Here is a 14,935-nt window from a genome sequence, read left to right as displayed (position 1 = left end):
AGTCAGTTAAGAACAAATTTCTTATTTACAATGACAGCTACCCCCTGCCAAACCCGGACATGTGAGATTTAGACCAACCCCACAAAAAGTTTGTGCAATGTGTGTCCATGCCATCGGGTTAGCTAGAACCAGTTTTGAAAGTTTTAGGAGTAATGGCTAAAGCTATTGAAATTTGACAAATTTGATTTGTCACTATGTTGATGGTCCCTAACTGCTGTTGGTGGACGTAAGGAAAACTACAGGTGAATATCGGTCGAATATCCAACCTGAATCTGTCTTTACCTCGGTCAGAAAACCCTTCTAACCTGTTGCGCGATGGTGGAAATGGTATGTTACACGTGTTGCTGATGATTGCATCCAAAACATCGAGGGATGTGAGATGCCACTGGCCGATCGGCAAGCTCCCGCTGAAAAGTGCCTGTTGACAAAATCCATAGGGTGGATATGGAACGCCGTTTGGGTCTTAAAGCACCTGGTCAAAACGCGATCTTTTTAATGCTACGTGTGTAAAGTAAATAGGTGCACGAGTTAAATTAATGTCTTCACGCACTAAATTAACGCCTACACACGTCAAATAAGCGTGTGCAAATGTGCTTGCAGGCGATTCAACATGTGCTAAATAAACGGCTGCAAGCGGTCCTGCACACATCAAGTTAACGCCTACAGCTGCTAAATATACACCTACACACGCTAACTTAACACGTTCTTTAATATGCTAATTTTACTAGCCAATTTCCCTAGCTCCTCCTTTCAACCAGATTTCACAGATTGAAGGAACTTCCTTTTCCACTGCAAGCAGAGTTTGAACCTTTACAAGGGAACGGTTTTGTCTTTGAAATTTGTTGTTACTGAATCGTAAAGTTTATCAGCTAGTTTACAGTGGAAGGATCTGTTTCTTATCACTGGCTATAAAATTCAGCTAACATTAATCTAGCACCAGGATCAGCAGTGCTTAGCATAAGCTAAGTCAGATATTTTGCTAGCTAATTTAGCTAACGTCGGTAGCCTCGAACCCTGGCCATATTATATCATATAGTTAGCCTCAAACTTTGCCCGGTCATACTGCTAGCCGCAGTGAACGGCACCGTCTTGTGTTTTATTAAAAGCCCTGCTGAAAAAACATGTAAACTATAACAGCCACGGAAACACATTGGACTGTGTTGATACTATCAAGGTAAATTAACTTACATACTAGCAATATTGTTGCTTGCATGCAGGGCCAGGCATACATAGATTAGACAACTGAGATGCTCAAAATCCTGGTAGTTCTCGATTTTTGGACTATTGTCTTTATTTTGCTTTATCATTGACTAAAGGAAGACAAGCTACCTAAATGTGACTTACCGGCTAGTACTGAAGCAGGAAAAGTTTTGAGTTATGTTTTTAGCCCAAAATCTTGTATTTAAGCAAAACAACTTAAGGTAGGCAACTTCTTCAGCCTGACTGGCTTTCGTTTCAATGCTAGCGTTAGCCGCGCTAGCTCGTGATTAGCATGAAGACAGAAGAGCTCACATAAAGCAAATTTGGCTAGTGACAACCTTGTAAAACCTTTGCTAACATCTAACGTTACATGTCAGCTTTCAAACAGAGTAGACTTTAATGTGCACGTTCACTTTTTGAATATATTCCATCAAAGCTTATTAGGGTAAAATAACTTCAGGCATATACCCAGTACTGCTTCAAAGGAATAGGGTTCCCTTTCCTTCCGCTTTATTTTCACACAATTGTGTCTTGCAGAAGGGAACCATGAAGAGGAGCTTGGAGTGGGCAAGATAAAGCAGCAGAGAAGACTTGATTCATCAAGTATCAATTAATTTAGGTGATTCTCACCTGGTCGGCATGCACAACACGACAAGGTATGCAACATTAAGCCCAATCAAATTTACAGTCAAGCAACGTTTGTCAGTTGTGTTAATGTTATGAACTACAATCTATGGTTCTTGGAGTCAACGACTACAATTAGACATTTTAAAACTGTGCCAGTAAAGATGACAAAAAAGTAATCTGCTCTTATGGTTCTGTTTACATTTCTTCCAGACACTTCAATCCGACACTCTTGTTAATGTTTGACGTCAGGCAGAACGTCTTCAGCCACAGTAGGACGGAGAGCCGCTGGTTGGCATGTGACTGCAGTGTCTGTGGGTGAACCAGGAAAGGACGTTAGAAATTAGGTCCCCATGACATCGAAGCTTCTTACCGTCTCCACTGCAGCCCAGTCGATATCGATTAAAAAAAACTGGAACAACAGATTGTGCTACACTATGTACTACTCCACTTTGCCTATTGTCCCAACAAATGTCAATTATACATTTTTAAATACGTCAGAGTGCATTTTCTTTTATAGCTCTGCTTTCAACGCCATCCTTACCCACAAACTGGTTAGCAGGCTCTGGGTGTAAATCCTGTAATAACAAATTCGATTTTTTACATTATAAGAATGTGTATCCCCAGAATGGACCCGACACTACCATGGTACACATGAGTACATGGAGGAGCTGTGGGGTCTGACATAATGGTGATAGGACAACAGTCTCAGCGTAAACAAAACAAAGTCAATGGTGATACTTGACCATTCTCCCATCTACTGTACATTAACATGGAGATGATCAGCAGCTTCAAGTTCCTGGGCACCCTGATATCCTTTTCTGCCCTCAGTTACTTCACTCAAAGTCCCACCAGTGCTTCTCCACTACCCTCAAAACTTGCTGCACCACGACCTATGTACCAACTACAGTGTCTTATTGCCATAACACATGCAAATGAAATGTCCATAATTACTGTAAGATTTATTTATGGTAACATTGCACATATTGTAACATAGTCCCTTGACATACATGACTTAACTACTATGCATAATGCTCAGTTCACCCACTAAGAAATCATACATGTATTTAAATATTAAAGCTGCATTATGTATTACTGTGTCCAATTGATTCTGGTTGGTTGTAATGTTTTTGAAAACTTTCATTACACAACTTTTTTTTGCTGATGGACAATCCTGTCAGAAACTTTCGTAATATCAATTATTTTGGGACACATCAATTAACATTGGCTGCAGTATTCTGAACTCACTAGGTAGTCATGCAATAAACATTTTGGATAATTCCCCTTAAATTAATTATTTAAATCAAATCAAATTGTATTTGTCACATGCGCCAAATACAACAGGTAGACCTTACAGTGAAATGCTTACTTACAAGCCCTTAACCAACAATGCAGTTACAAAAAAAGTAAATAATTAAAGAGCATCAGTAAAATAACAATAGCGAGACTATATAGAGGGGATACCGGTACAGAGAATGTGCAGGGGCACTGGTTAGTCGAGTTAATAAATACATGTAGGTAGAGATATTAAAGTGACTATGCATAGATAGAGTAGCAGCAAATAGTCTGGGTAGCCATTTGATTAGATGTTCAATAGTCTTATGGCTTGTGGGGTAGAATCTGTTTAGAAGCCTCTTGGACCTAGACTTGGCGCTCCGGTACCGCTTGCCGTGCGGTTGCAGAGAACTGTAACTGGCTCCACTGGCTATCCCAGCCTAGGAATGCTGAAGCCCCCGAAGTGAAAATGAAAACCTTCTCCATGGTTAAAGGGTATGTGCTCCTCCCTGAAAAAAGGAAAGGGGGGGGGACATTAAAGTCCATAAGTAACACTTGTTGGAGAACACAATACACTTAAGTGAAAGTAGTTTGGGATTTAATTTTTCTTATTACATTCTTATGGGGGCCCATGGAAGAATAAGGCTACAAAATGCTGTCCCACAGTTGTGAGAGTGATTAGGTGATGTTTTACTGATGTGGGCCGTGTTACCTCAATGATCATGGTTTTGCATCGAACTTTCCACCTCCAGAAGTCAGTCCCTCCAGAAACATATGACTCTTCTCTCTATTGCTCTTTGATTGGTACCAGGTGGGGAGCGCTCTGCTTTGAAGAGAGAAGCTGTCTTTGGCCAAAACAGGTTTCTCAGCGTAGATGAAAACCTCTCTGGAGAGGCTTGAGTGTCTATTCATGTAAGGCAGGAGACCTAGACACTCCAGACCCTCTTTGAATCTATAAAGTAAAACAAGTCAATGAATTTGCCCTGAAGAATTTAACTAAACTTGAGATTCCTTAGATATATGGAAACTCACTGTTCAAGAGCATCCTGTATCCTGCTTTCTAAGTAGAACTTTGTGGCTGACTCCACCAGGGCATCCCTCTCCAATGTACGAATGTATCCCACTGGACCCAACATGACCGCTTCCTGTGCCTTGTCAACAGTTTGTGCTAACTGAATCTTAGATTGTTTATTGAAATGTGTTTTGGGGCAAATTATCAAAACAAAAACTGATTATCACTACCCTTAAAAAAGATTGACTGCCAACAAAAGGAAACCAAATCCATATGGAAAAGTATTCATGAACTACAGCACAACTTTGTGCAAATTAACAGTAATGTAACATCCATCACAGTATACAGTTACTTACCTTCTCCCTGAAGTCATATTCCACAATTTCTTTCATTTCTGGCACAGGAGGTTGTAGGCCAGACACTTGCCTGTATAGCCTCTCTGAAAAAAAATGTGGCTCTACACCCCATGTACCAGACAGTAATCATACGGCCCACCTGCTAGTATACGGCATCATAGAGTGCTGTCACACAGAAGACAAACCGTAAATAAAGGACCCATTACATTCAAAAATAAAATTTCTTACTCAAGTCATTTATATTGCCATAAATAAATGTGTCTTTGTTGGTGTAAAAGTGTTACTCACCTTGAGAGTTGCAAGAAAGGCATTTTTGCCAATCAGGTCCCTCAAATATTGCAGAGGAATGGATGGCACTCATTAGCAGCCGGAGAAATTCTCTTGAGGGACCACCCTCATCAGCTGCCCCTTTTCCGTCAGCATCCCTAAAAACCATGTCTATTTTTGCCTCCGGATTAAAGCGGGCTCTCTTAAAGCCTCTCATTGCACAATCATAAATGTTGTCCCTCATCACTAATTTGGTTGGCATCTCATTAACTTCAGCAGTGTTTGGAGGTCAAAACTAAAAGAGACATTCAGAATAACAAAGCTCAGATACTTCCCACAATTCATCTGTAATAACAAGACATTGAAATATTTACATTGACGACTTAATCATTGTCATCACCAACATCAACAGAAGAGTGTGGTGAAGGTGGACGATAAGCCTCAGGGAATGGTGGAGGGAAGGCCACAAGAAGTGGTATAAGCGGAGGGGGGTCACAAGAAGTGGTATAGGCGGAGGGGGGGCCACAAGAAGTGGTGCAGAAGATGGGGGGGGCACAGGAATAGGTGCTGCCACAAGTGTAGCCTCATTTGTAGAAGTAGTCAGTAAAAGGTCATTTAAAGGATTATACATTTCAAAAACATGGAGAAAGCAATAAAGCTGTCAAACATAATGTGATTGCGTTCTGAAAATGATTTACAGAAAGAAAATGTAGCCGCATGCATCACTCACTATAGAATGTAATCAATGTGTAGGTCCAGAATACATTTTAAGGATGCATGTAGCTCTATTTTTTAATTAATATTTTCAATATGTATTACATTCAACAAGCAGACAGTGCTGTTTTCTCCTCCATGGTCCGTCCTAACTCTGGAGGGAACGCCATATCTGGAGACAGCATTCATGAAGCAATCCATTACAGTACTGCTGTGACTGTTCCTGGAAGCACGGAGAAACAACGAGACGGCTGTACCCATCAATGCCACCATGTATGACTATCCTCCACCTAAATCAGAAAATACAGCACTGGTTGATACAAAAGCTGAAGACACGTGAAATATACAAACATCACCATCCTCCTTTACCACTTAGATGCTGCATCAGGTCCCTGCAGTATATAACAAAGCAGCAGACCAAATATTAAATTAACATCCAAAATGTGGAACAATGTTAATGAACAGTCTACCGTGGATCACAACTATAAGTACTTTCGTTAGCCCTCTAAAGGCTACAACAAGGGTTTGTTCTAGACCGTTTCCTGCAGCGGAAGATGTGTGATTACAATATCTACTTCAATTGGAAAAATAACCACATTTATCTTGATGAGTCAAGAGGACAGACTCTCCTGTTGTTCACACTTAGGCACAAATACTTTGCTCCAACTGTTATTGCCTCCGTATGTCCTCAATATAAGCATGTTTGTTCATTTCATGATGCAGATATTCCATCAATCACAGAAGTAGCAGAAACACAATAAAACAATTATTATCCACATGAGTGACATATGGTATCAGGGGCCATTGCTTACTGAACTGTTAGTTGTTGATGAACAATTTGAGATGTCACAATGTACAACTTCTCACCAGTGATATAGATAATTGTGTCTATCACAAAGATACATCTACCAAATCAGTTTGTGGTTTCCATCAAGGTGCCATAACAAGTTTGGTCCAGCAACATGGTATGACCTTCTATGCAGCCTCTGCCACATGGCTCTGAGGGCAGCCGTCCTCGGGTTAACACGAAGCATGCTGTCCCTCACTCTGCGTCTCTGCACCCAGAGCCCTTAATTGTGATCGAACAGCCTCCGGTCCACGTTTGTCGTTCCCAGCCACCAAGTCCTTCATCTTTTCATCCAGAGCCAAGTCTGACATGTCAGAATATAACGGTGCATGTGACAGGTTGAAGTGTCTGGGGGAAAAAAGTAACAATGGATGAGGTGATGTATATCATTGTAATCATTTTAAAGTCCTGTCTTGATTGTTGTCATTCTAAATTGTTTGATTGGTAAGAAACTGGAAACCATGCATCTAAAGTCTGTAGTTTATAGCATTACTCCCAAGAACAACTGACCTTAGATGACGTTTGACTGTCGATCGGGACACATGTAGAATATCTGCCACACTGAAAGCACAGGACATCAGAAACCTCAGTTGCTCTTGAGTGATGGCATAACAAGGTGCACCTCTAGCTCCTCTCCAAGTCCGACGAGCCCGGAAACTGGAACTGGCTGTAACAATAATACACTGTGTTTAGGCTACTTAATGTATTGTGACACAGCCCACCCCCCTCATTCCAAAACAACTTTTAAATTATAGTAACTGTCACAAATTGCATCCAAGTAATGTTTTTATAATATTGGATTTTAAAGACATAAATAGAAATGTTGACCAAGAACGAATACATTGGGCAGCAGGAGAACGAAGAGTGAAAAAAAAACAACAGTAAACCCAACCACACCCACTACAATGCTGCTTACCTTGTCGTGCATGCCAGCCAGACGAACAACCACACCCACTACAATGCTGCTTACCTTGTTGTGCATGCCAGCCAGACGAACAACCACACCCACTACAATGCTGCTTACCTTGTTGTGCATGCCAGCCAGACGAACAACCACACCCACTACAATGCTGCTTGCCTTGTCGTGCATGCCAGCCAGACGAACAACCACACCCACTACAATGCTGCTTACCTTGTCGTGCATGCCAGCCTGACGAGCAACCACACCCACTACAATGCTGCTTACCTTGTCGTGCATGCCAGCCAGACGAACAACCACACCCACTACAATGCTGCTTACCTTGTCGTGCATGCCAGCCAGACGAACAACCACACCCACTACAATGCTGCTTGCCTTGTCGTGCATGCCAGCCAGACGAACAACCACACCCACTACAATGCTGCTTGCCTTGTCGTGCATGCCAGCCAGACGAACAACCACACCCACTACAATGCTGCTTACCTTGTCGTGCATGCCAGCCAGACATACAACCACACCTACTACAATGCTGCTTACCTTGTCGTGCATGCCAGCCAGACATACAACCACACCTACTACAATGCTGCTTACCTTGTTGTGCATGCCAGCCAGACATACAACCACACCCACTACAATGCTGCTTACCTTGTTGTGCATGCCAGCCAGACATACAACCACACCTACTACAATGCTGCTTACCTTGTTGTGCATGCCAGCCAGACATACAACCACACCTACTACAATGCTGCTTACCTTGTTGTGCATGCCAGCCAGAGGTACGCATCTCCTGAATGAACTGAGATACTTGATCAATTAGATCGTCTGCTGAAGCAACATTTATCAGCCTCCCCCTAGCCCAGTCAAGGCTCCTCTGTATGGTTTCCATTCTGCAAGACGACAGTTTGGTAAAAATAGAGACCATGGATGGGACTGAGATTCCTGTACCAACAGTGCCATAGTACTTAACGTTAACGTTCCTGGTTTAGGTCTGAAGTTGTTAATTTCTAGGTTTAGATGAAATATTCATTTTTCCAAAGGGTTTCAAAAGTAGTATCTGTTGGAAAGCTGATATGTTGTAGATATTAGCAAAAGTTTTTACAGGATTGTCCTAGGTCAAAGAAGCTTTGTGAGCTTTGTAAATGTTTTTAAGCTAATCGCGAGGTAGTGCGGCTAAGGCTAGGTAGCATTGAAATTATAGCTAGCTAGCCAGCCAGCCTGCCTGAAGTTTTAAACCTTCAGTTGTTGTTTTGCCAATAAATACAAAAACATGTTTGACGTCAGTACTCGTCGATAATAAATCACCTTTATGTAACTAGCAGGGCTGTAAAAATATAACAAGACGGCGCCGTTCACTGCGGCTATGGCCGGGGTGTGCGGCTAAGGAACGTTATCAAGCGAACTACTAACTAATTTAGCAATCCAGCCATTTAAATACCAGCATTCATTACAACAAAATATATATATTCTACATATACTAGCTAAATATAAAATACACCCTTGGCCTAATCAGACTTACAATATTAGCAACACATAGGCCTAAGTTACTTGCACTGCTCTCAGTGTCTGAGCCTCCAACATAGCTGCATAGCCATACACAGACCCGTCCTCTGTGTTAGCTAGCAGATCAACTTTATGATTAAGTAATAATAGTATTTCGTGGACTGAAGGGCATCAAGTCCAGGATTATCGGAGAGCAGAAGCCGAGTACAGCCATTTAGGGCCTGTTTGCAGCGGATAAGGGAGTTCCTTTTCGCCATCTTCAATTGTGGTGTTGTTGCATCAATCTGACTGTACACCAATTTAATGAAAGGAGGAGCTAGGGAAATTGGCTGGTAAAATTAGCATATTAAAGAACGCGTTAAGTTAGCATGTGTAGGTGTATATTTAGCAGCTGTAGGTGTTAATTTGACGTGTGCAAGACCACTTGCAGCCGTTTCTTTAGCACATTTGCACACGCTTATTTGATGCGTGTAAGCTTTAATTTAGCGCCTGCACCTGCTTACTTTACTCACGTAGCATTAAAAATATCGTAGCCAATCCTAACTTGTTATCGGCCTATAGGATATTTGGTGAGTATAGGATTTATTCTGCAACGATCATGGAAATGAAATAAATAACAGGAAATATATGCCTATTTCTAATTATTATAGAATGTAAAGATAAATCGATTTTCGCTCTTCTCACTAACAGCTAATGATTGCATCTTGTTATTATATTTAGCCAGGTCTACCTGTTCTTTAGTTCTGAATAAGAGTCTCGTCATATATTCCCCATCTGCACCAGGCTACTACTAGTCTACTTTTGTCTTCTTTCGCGTGAAAATTGGCACATGCATGTTTTGTGTGTAAGCAACCTTACAAATGAGGCCCCTGGTATTTTGCATAGAGCAAAGTACTTATCTATTATCTGTTAAGTGGGTCCAATTAAACGAGAGATGGGACGAATGGTAACCTCGTTGTAGGCCTATATGCTACCTCGTGAGTATGAAACCATCACAGAAAAGGTGAGGAATTTATTATGCAATGATCATGGAAACGAAATAAATAATAGCCTGGGAAATAGACAGCTATTTCTAATTATTTTAAAATGCAAAGATAAACTAAATGGATTTTCTCTCTACTCCCTAACGGCAAATGATTGCATCTTGTTATTAACCTTTTTATTGTTATGAATAAGCGTGTCCATCATATCCCACATTTACACTAAATACTAATCTACTGGCCTTCTGTGGGAGTTAATGTAAAGAAGCTAGATGCAGCTACTATGCTGAAGGAACATGATTTGGTTGCAGGAAGTAGCAAGGACAATGAGTACAATGACGGGATAGAGAGCTAGGGGGCTACTAGGGGCAGCTGATATGCTGAGCCACTAATGTAAACAATGAGTACATTGGCCGGATAGAGAGGTGGGGGCATGCAATACAATTGCCATCTCTGAGTAAGATGTCATGCCAGAGATTGCATTAGCTGAGAACATAGATACATTTGTGCCTTCTGACGTACCAATGTCAGGAGGAAGCAGGAGGAAAGATGGGGGCAAATTGACCGACATGTGAACCATATACAATAAAGGTATTTTTGTTGTGTAAGCTAGGGGGTTCTACCACCATTGTAATCCAAACCGGAACAGATGTGTGCGTCATCAGGCGTTAACAAGCAAGAACTGATGTGGAGAGATAATGGTGAAGAACGGTCTAGGGAAGCTATTTTCATAAAGAGGGAGGGGACTCTATACGTTAAGCAAAAACAGAATCCTATAAAGAGAGGACTGTAATATGGGAATTTAGTATTTTTCATGGAAGGGCTCGGCTTTGCTACTTTGTATTAAAGCCTATATTGAATTCAATAGTTCTTGTAAGAGTGTTATATTTTTGAAGAAATATTCCATGACACTTCTTGAAATGCAATACTTCAACCACTAGAAACTGTGCATACACATGGTCTAAAGTTAGCGGGAAGGAGAGTGTGTGTGCGTCTTTGTATCTGTCTGCGCGCGTGTGTGTGTGTGTGTGTGTGTGTGTGTCTGTCTTTCTGTTTGTCTGTCTTCACATATTTATTTATTTCTTAATTCCATTCTTCTACTTTTAGATTTGTGTGTATTGTTAGATATTACTGCACTGCTGGAGCTAGGAACACAAGCATTTCACTACACCCACAATAACATCTGCTCAATGTGTATGTGACCAATAACATCTGCTCAATATGTGTATGGACCAATAACATCTGCTCAATGTGTGTATGGACCAATAACATCTGCTCAATGTGTGTATGGACCAATAACATCTGCTCAATGTGTGTATGGACCAATAACATCTGCTCAATGTGTGTATGGACCAATAACATCTGTTAAATATGTGTATGGACCAATAACAACTGTTAAATATGTGTATGGACCAATAACATCTGTTAAATTTGTGTATGGACCAATAACAACTGTTAAATATGTGTATGGACCAAAAGCATTTGGTTTAAATGGCCCCTGAGTGTGAGAGTTCATAATTGAAAATATATTGAGAAAGGTTGATAAACCAATACATAGTCAGGATTGGGGTCAATGTCATTTAAGATCCACTCAATTCAGAAAGTAGCTGACTTTGAATTTGGTTTATTTTCTGAATTGACTGGAATTAAAATTGGGAAGTGACCCACACCATGTACCTAGTCACTATGAAAATATAGACCTTAATTATGTGTGTGTCACGACTTCGGCCGAAGTCGGTCCCTCTCCTTGTCCGGGCGACGTTCGACGTCACCAGCCTTCTAGCCATCGTCGATCCACTTCTCATTTTCCATTTGTTTTGTCTTTGTTTTACACACCTGGTTTCAATTCCCCAATTACATGCTCATTATTTAACCCTCTGTTTTCCCCATGGTTCTTGTGCATGTTTGTTTGTATTTACGGTCCGTATTGTGGGCTAGGTACTTTCGTCTTGTATTTGTAAGTCTTGAGTAAAATGTACATGTATTACTCATCTCTGCTGTCCTGTGCCTGACTCCTCTGCACCAGCTACACACAGCCCTATTACAGTGTGTGTGAATTGGTGAGATAATTAATAAATCATGAGTTAATTTGTGTAACATTGTAGGTCAGTTTATTCCAAACCTCTCCTCTGGGACCCCAAAGGGCTGCATGTTTTAGTTTTTACCCGAGAACGAACACCTTAGATTAAACTAATTAACTAATTATCATCAAGCCTTTGATTAGTAGAATCAGTTGTGTTAGGGCAAAAACATTTATTTTGTTTTTATTAAAATGTTTATCTACCAGCCCAGGGACTACAGTTGAAAACTAGCTAGCTGGCTAAATCTGGCACATTTACAGAAATGTTGATTGATGTGCAGAATCCCTGTCAAATACATTTTCAATAAATAAAATGAAAAGTTATGGAATGTATTTATGTGTGTGTCTATCTGTGAATTACATTTACATTACATTTTAGTCATTTAGCAGACACTCTTATCCAGAGTGACTTACAGTAGAGTGCATACAATTTATTACATTTTTTTTTTTAAATACTGGCCCCCCTGTGGGAATCAAACCCACAACCCTGGCGTTGCAAGCACCATGCCCTACCAACTGACCTACAGTGGGACTATGTGTGTTGGTCTCTGTGTGTGAATGTGTCTTTGATAAGTGTGATTAGTTCAATGTAACTTCACATTATAAATAGTCTATTTTTAACTTCATATGCTATACATTATAATACATATTTTTGGGGTTCTGCAGAATCATTGTCTATCGTTGGTTCCCCATCCTATCATGTTACCATAACAGAGAAATGATCGTCTAGCGTCCTTCTGCCGAACCTGGTTGTTGTCACACTGCATTCTCCATGGGGTCACTACAAAACATCACGTAATCAAATAATACAAATCCACTTTACCAGATAAATTAATATTCTAGGCTGAATACTGGCATTAAGTGTGTTACACCTCTTGGAGGGAACACAACACCCTACTACACTCAACTCCCCGTGGAGTGATAGAGGTATGCGACTGTAGGTGGAGTGATAGAGGTATGCGACTGTAGGTGGAGTGATGGAGGTATGCGACTGTAGGTGGAGTGATGGAGGTATGCGACTGTAGGTGGAGTGATGGAGGTATGCGACTGTAGGTGGAGTGATGGAGGTATGCGACTGTAGGTGGAGTGATGGAGGTATGCGACTGTAGGTGGAGTGATGGAGGTATGCGACTGTAGGTGGAGTGATGGAGGTATGCGACTGTAGGTGGAGTGATGGAGGTATGCGACTGTAGGTGGAGTGATGGAGGTATGCGACTGTAGGTGGAGTGATGGAGGTATGCGACTGTAGGTGGAGTGATGGAGGTATGCGACTGTAGGTGGAGTGATGGAGGTATGCGACTGTAGGTGGAGTGATGGAGGTATGCGACTGTAGGTGGAGTGATGGAGGTATGCGACTGTAGGTGGAGTGATGGAGGTATGCGACTGTAGGTGGAGTGATGGAGGTATGCGACTGTAGGTGGAGTGATGGAGGTATGCGACTGTAGGTGGAGTGATGGAGGTATGCGACTGTAGGTGGAGTGATGGAGGTATGCGACTGTAGGTGGAGTGATGGAGGTATGCGACTGTAGGTGGAGTGATGGAGGTATGCGACTGTAGGTGGAGTGATGGAGGTATGCGACTGTAGGTGGAGTGATGGAGGTATGCGACTGTAGGTGGAGTGATGGAGGTATGCGACTGTAGGTGGAGTGATGGAGGTATGCGACTGTAGGTGGAGTGATGGAGGTATGCGACTGTAGGTGGAGTGATGGAGGTATGCGACTGTAGGTGGAGTGATGGAGGTATGCGACTGTAGGTGGAGTGATGGAGGTATGCGACTGTAGGTGGAGTGATGGAGGTATGCGACTGTAGGTGGAGTGATGGAGGTATGCGACTGTAGGTGGAGTGATGGAGGTATGCGACTGTAGGTGGAGTGATGGAGGTATGCGACTGTAGGTGGAGTGATGGAGGTATGCGACTGTAGGTGGAGTGATGGAGGTATGCGACTGTAGGTGGAGTGATGGAGGTATGCGACTGTAGGTGGAGTGATGGAGGTATGCGACTGTAGGTGGAGTGATGGAGGTATGCGACTGTAGGTGGAGTGATGGAGGTATGCGACTGTAGGTGGAGTGATGGAGGTATGCGACTGTAGGTGGAGTGATGGAGGTATGCGACTGTAGGTGGAGTGATGGAGGTATGCGACTGTAGGTGGAGTGATGGAGGTATGCGACTGTAGGTGGAGTGATGGAGGTATGCGACTGTAGGTGGAGTGATGGAGGTATGCGACTGTAGGTGGAGTGATGGAGGTATGCGACTGTAGGTGGAGTGATGGAGGTATGCGACTGTAGGTGGAGTGATGGAGGTATGCGACTGTAGGTGGAGTGATGGAGGTATGCGACTGTAGGTGGAGTGATGGAGGTATGCGACTGTAGGTGGAGTGATGGAGGTATGCGACTGTAGGTGGAGTGATGGAGGTATGCGACTGTAGGTGGAGTGAGAGGTATGCGACTGTAGGTGGAGTGAGAGGTATGTGACTGTAGGTGCGGGTAAGCATGACTGAGACAGAGAATTTTACCGTTAACAGGGAATGTATTCCTTCACACGGTAATTTTGGGAAAAAGGGGCTGGACGGAACCAATGCAAAGAAAGTAAAAGTTAGAGCCCCCTCTCCTACCTTACTAGCACCACCTGGCGCACTAACCAAAATACAGGGGGTGGTCCACCCAGGTCTTACCTAGTGTGTATAGACAAAGTACATACTACGGGTATATGTATGCCCGCAGGCCTCTTGCCTAAGCACTCCCAAGGTGCCTTCCCCTTCCCCCCGGGAACAAATGAAACAATAATACAAACTTAAAGTGAACAATTTCACTAATCAAAAACACAGTCCTATGGCATACACAAACGTCAGCAGGACCGGCTGCCAAATACTTGAAATTATACAGACCAACACAGGACATACCCAGCAGCGCTCTCTGAGCACCAACCAATACAGGACATACCCAGCAGCTCTCTCTGAGCACCAACCAATACAGGACATACCCAGCAGCTCTCTCTGAGCACCAATCAATACAGGACATACCCAGCAGTTCTCTCTGAGCACCAATCAATACAGGACATACCCAGCAGTTCTCTCTGAGCACCAATCAATACAGGACATACCCAGCAGCTCTCTCTGAGCACCAACCAATACAGGACATACCCAGACGCTCTCTGAGCACCAA

The 14,935-nt window shown here is 42.4% G+C and overlaps 1 long non-coding RNA gene and 1 other non-coding gene across 6 annotated transcripts; one reads left to right on the top strand and one right to left on the bottom strand.

Moving 5' to 3' along the window:
- Positions 1 to 745: 745 nt before the first annotated feature.
- Positions 746 to 2,924, top strand: LOC145881485 (uncharacterized). Its single transcript, XR_014393021.1, has 3 exons — positions 746 to 1,174; positions 1,738 to 1,856; positions 2,038 to 2,924. It is a non-coding gene; the product is annotated as an uncharacterized LOC145881485 (long non-coding RNA).
- LOC123744237 (uncharacterized) lies at positions 2,763 to 9,037 on the bottom strand. Of its 5 annotated transcripts, none has more exons than XR_014393019.1 (5): positions 7,968 to 9,037; positions 6,806 to 6,962; positions 6,421 to 6,643; positions 3,812 to 5,738; positions 2,763 to 3,608 (listed from the first exon to the last, which is right to left on the bottom strand). It is a non-coding gene; the product is annotated as an uncharacterized LOC123744237 (transcript). The 5 variants fall into 5 exon arrangements; XR_014393017.1 differs by having other exon boundaries at positions 3,812 to 4,051; positions 4,132 to 6,643; positions 7,968 to 9,033; XR_014393016.1 differs by having other exon boundaries at positions 3,812 to 6,643; positions 7,968 to 8,101; positions 8,731 to 9,033.
- Positions 9,038 to 14,935: the final 5,898 nt, after the last annotated feature.

This window comes from Salmo salar, chromosome 08, assembly GCF_965601325.2.
Source record: "Salmo salar chromosome 08, fSalSal1, whole genome shotgun sequence".
Classification (NCBI taxonomy): Eukaryota; Metazoa; Chordata; class Actinopteri; order Salmoniformes; family Salmonidae; genus Salmo; species Salmo salar.
The sequence above is the reverse complement of the archived record's forward strand: the minus strand, read 5'-3'. Positions and strand labels throughout refer to the sequence as shown.